We start from the raw sequence: 5308 nt of genomic DNA, 5'->3' as shown, positions 1-5308 counted from the left end.
TTAATGATAATAAAGTTATGTTCGATTATTTATGGTATTACACTAAAACAATTTTAATTAGTAACAAGTAATGATCAAAGACTTATGTTCAATTATCTATACTTTCTAGTAAAACCTTATATTTTTATATATTGAACATATTTATGCTTTATCTGTTGTATTTTCTTGTCAAAAAGTTTAGCATATTGTGATGAGTTATTTATGATCAACTAAAAGGTATGGATTTGGAGTAATCAATTTAGTTCTAATTTGGATTAAGAATAATTCCTTAAAATGGTGCGTTTGGTTCAAATAATGATATGGGTTTGGAATGAGGAATGAAACCAGGGTGGCATGGGTTTGAAACCTGATACTTGATTCCATTTGTTTGGTTTTGACTTGGGAATGATATGTTTTTCTTCTAATTTGAAGCTAAAGGTATGGGTATGGCTCATACCCACCTCCCCCCTTGGGTTTCAAAACCCCATACCTTAGGGGTTTGAGGTATGGGTTTCAAAATTGAAATTTATAAAAACAAACAATAGAGATGGGTTTCACTCATTCTAAACTCATACCTCATACCTTAAATACTTGAACCAAACGCCTAAAAGTTCAGATATAAATCTTAGAAAATAAAATATAGTTAGTTTAACCCACAAAAGTGAAAGTCTATATATTTCAGTATTATGTAACAATTACTATTACAAAAATGTTTACCCATTTATCACAATACAATAATGTATGTGCACCCATTTATAATCATGTGTATTTTTGTCTTAATTATGCTAATAAAACATACTCTCTCTGTCCCATAATGTTGCCACATTTTTAGAAAAAAAATCGAGTTACCACCGTCTATTTAAAAATCTTTATCCTAATATGATTAATTACAATAATATATATTAAAGTTACAAATATCTATTTACCGTAGACCATATCTAAGAGAACATATTGTGTGAGACTAGACTCACCATCCGACATTCATTCCTTTATATATTAAAATCCTGCTCATATAAATCTTATTAAGATTCAAACCAACAACCTCCTGCACCAACTATCGACCCACAATAATTGCATTCGCATAACCCACATCATTGTCATGCCAGGTTGGTCTGACATCTTCCTTTAATTATGTAATGTTTAAAAGTTTATTATTATTATTATTATTATTATTATATTATTATTATTATTATTATTATTACTATTATTACTATTATTATTATTATATCATTTTTCATTAGTTAGCTTAGGAATTGATATGCTTTGGTGACTGTTTAAATTACGTAGTTGGCATGTAATGACTCAAAATAATATCAATAAGAATAGTTGATTAAAAAATTGAAAAAAAAAATAGCAAAGTAACCTTGAAAAATCATATATTTCTAAAAATTTAACAAAAATAAATTATATTAAAAAAATTGTTCTAAAGTGTTAGGTTGACCTGAACCCTAAACTTTGGGTTAGTGCTGAGCATTTCAACCCATGACCCAAAGTGACCAGACCCGACCGATCCGATTGATAGGTTTATGTTTATCTTATTTAATCAAACTTATTTTTGGATATTATCAGTATATACATGCAGATTCTTGTTTATTATTTTGCGTGAATTTTGACAATTGTAGAACATTATAAGTTATACAAAGTATTTATTTTGGAATTTACATGAAATCAATTTTGATTATTGTATCTTAGGACGATAGTATTATGTCGTTATATATGTGTATTTAATTTAAATATGTAATAAGATCAATTTCTTAAAGTGGCCTAATCACTATTAATGCATCTATCACTACTATAAGAATATTATATTATGATTTAATTTATAAAATATTTTGTGCAAACAGTAATTGCAATTGTACTATATTTAGTTGGAAGTTGAAAGATTTTGTGCAATCAGTAATTGCAATTTTACTATGTCTAGTGCAATTAATTTATATTGTCCTAGTGTCCTACTATATTTTGTTATACTATATCTAGGTTGACCCGAATCCTAAACTTTGGGTTAGGGTTGAGCATTTCAACCCATAATTCGAAGTGACCAGACTCGGTCGATGATTGTTAGGTTTATGTCCATCTTATTTAATTAAACTCATTTTGAACATTATCTTAAGTATATATATGCAGATTCTTATTTATTATTTTGCGTGAATTTTGACAATTGTAGAACATTATAAGTTATTCAAAGTTTTTTTTTTTTGGAATTTCACATGATCGATTTTGGTTATTGTATCTTAGGGTGATAATATTATGTCGTTACATATGTGTATTTAATTTAAATATGTAATGAGATCAATTTTTTAACGCGGCCTAATCACTATTAATTCATCACTACTATAAGAATATTATGTCATGATATAATTAATAAAACATTTTGTGCAAACAGTAATTGAAATTGTACTATATTTAGTTGAAAGTTGAAAGATTTTGTGCAATCAGTAATTGAAATTTTACTATATCTAGTGCAATCAATATATATTATCCTACTCTATTTTGTTTTACTAATTGATCTTATTAGTATATGAATATTTTTGTAATAATATGAATATACATATTTTTAGTGTATTAATATATCATATCATAATAAGATTTAGTTGATATATTTAGGGTAGAAAAATAAGCGGGAAATTTTTTTAATCACAAAGTGGCATGTGTCTAGTTGCAAGTTGAGTGTCCTCTATTTTAGTATATATATAGATAAATTACGAGTACAATTTTATTTGTTTCAAAAAAAAAAAAGAGTACAATTTTATGAATACGTAATACGGAGTAGTTATGATGTTCTTAATAATTACTCTCCTTTTTTTGGGACCATTTGAAATCTTTAATTAGATGAGAAATTAACTCTAGAATCTTCAATTTGACATATATAGGGTCAGGGGTGGAGTATAGAAGGGCATATAGGGGACAAGGCTTGGCCCCTGGTACATTAAGAAAAAAAATTGCAGTAAAAGCATGAAGTATATATATGAACTTAGTCCAATAAGGTAAATGGACATGTAAAAGCCCAATAAACTACTTACAAAGTACTGTATAAGTGAATTCTTTTTAATCTTACCTAGAAACCCAATTTCAAGAATTAATTGACAAACTTGAAGCAACCCAACTAAAATTTAATTTTATTGATTTGATACTCACCAGTATGATCCAAATTAAGTATAATGTATGTAACCTTTAAGACCCAATTTGTTCCTGACTTGATTCTTGATGGCTTGTGACTTTCTTAAATAAAGATGTTTGAAGCGTATTGATGATGACAAATTTTACCTCTCTTGGAACTTTCTATCGTTAGTAGTATTATTTTATTAGTTTGATTTAATTTATATTTTTTTTTTATTTAGGTGGCCAAAATTAATGGAATACTATTGTTGGTAAAATTCGGTTATTAGAAGATAAATTAGCGTTAAAGATATTTGCAAAACTTTGTCTAACAGGTAAGGATTAGTTCTCCTATTTGTATTAGGTTTTGTTATGCATGATATTTAGGCTAATTATCTAGCTTATAAATATGTGATGGTGTTTAATGGATGATCGAATGATTTTGAAATTTATAAAGTTATACATAAGCGTGTGCTTGTGTATTCTTGGCCTTGTTAAGGTTAAACCTCGTGTAGAGCTTAGTGTTTCTTGTTTGAGACTCAATATCACAAACCATTGATGAAGGTTATATCCCATTAAAATCCATATCAAATTGGTATCAAGAGCCAATTTTTTTTTTTTTTTTTTTGGAATACATTTTTATTTTGCCTCATCCTCCCTTGTTACAAAAGAATTTTCATCAATTCTTTGTTTGAATTTGGATATTTTTTTTGTTTATATTTCACTTGTAACATTTCAAGATTTATTATGCTAGTTAACTATTAAACTAATTTGGTTTATGGGCGGATGTTTGTTTTTGCGTCAATTATGGATAGAAGAAAATTTACCGATCATATATGAAATTTTGTTTTGTTTGTTGTGTGATTATTTTTTAGTGGACTCTAAAAGCAATGATCTTTCATCTTGTAAATTTTCGTGAATTTTTACTAAGGAACTGTAGACACCCATTTGTGTCTCCCCAAAACCAAACCCAGTGATGAATGCCTTTCACGTCGAACCATAATCGAATGAGGTGAAAGTGTGGAAAAGTCAAGTGTTGCGGTTTAGTTTTATTAAAAATTCTCTTCTCTCTGTTTTTGAAAACAACCTTATTTTATTTAAAATAGCCAATCTAGCTTAGTTTGGTCCATGATAAGGGTCCAATAATAGTGTAATTGGATGGGGCTCGAAAAGACCTTTCCAACGATATATCATAAGCCCAATTCCGATGAGTATTGAGGAAGTTATGACCAAAATACTAAACTGGGCCCGGTTCTTTATTTATATACGGCCCAATGATTTAGAGGAGGGCCCAATGCTAATTATTATTTCTAAAATAATTAGGATTAATTATAACTTTCTAGAGGTTTCTAGAAGGTTCTTTTAAATTCTAATATTATTAGATTTAATAATTATATTAAGATAGATTTTTATTTGGAATAAAATATTATTATTTTATTATTATATTATTATTTTTAAGTATACGTTTTATCTTCTGTACGGATTCCGTAGATCAAATTTGGTTAAACATCGGATTCCGCGTGGAAAGCGCGTGCAAGCCAGATTGTCGCCAAACGACAGGTCTGTCGCCTGGCGACAGGTCTGTCGCCTGGCGACAGGCCTTGTCGCCTCGCGACAGAGTGAATTTCTGGCGACAACGTGTAGTTTTATTCCTTATCAAATTCTGACAATTTCCGGACTATTTTCCTTATAAATAGGGTCCTCGACCTCCGTTTTTAATCACCAACAATCAATCAACAATCATTAATTCTCTCTATTCTCTCTTGAGCATTATAGCTTTCTTTTTCTCTCTCTTTCTAAACTAGCTTTTTTACAAACACAATACCGCACACATTAGATCTAGAAACAGCTATCCAATGAATTTAGGTTCCAAGGAATTAGCTCACAAAGGGTCTCGGTGGACAAAGACCTTCTTCCGCAGAAGTTCAATGCCAACGACATCCCGAAGTTCAAGCCTATGGACAACCCTTATTTTCATTTAAGAGCTTTTGAAACTGTAATGAATATTAAGGGAATAGACAAAAAAGCATTTCATTCTGTATTTTCTTTGTCATTAGAAATTGTGTGTCAACAATAGTACTTTTCTCTTGACAAAGAGAAAACCTCTAGTTGGGAGTCCATTGTAAGTGCTTTCATTGATAGGTATAAATGTAATATTCAAGTTGAAACTGATCATAGAAAACTTGAAATTTTTAAACAAAAAGAAAATGAAGGCGTTACTTCCTTCTTTAAC

The sequence above is a fragment of the Chenopodium album genome, chromosome 25 (genome assembly GCF_948465745.1).
Source record: "Chenopodium album chromosome 25, dcCheAlbu1.1, whole genome shotgun sequence".
NCBI classification, from domain to species: Eukaryota; Viridiplantae; Streptophyta; class Magnoliopsida; order Caryophyllales; family Amaranthaceae; genus Chenopodium; species Chenopodium album.
The sequence above is the reverse complement of the archived record's forward strand: the minus strand, read 5'-3'. Positions refer to the sequence as shown.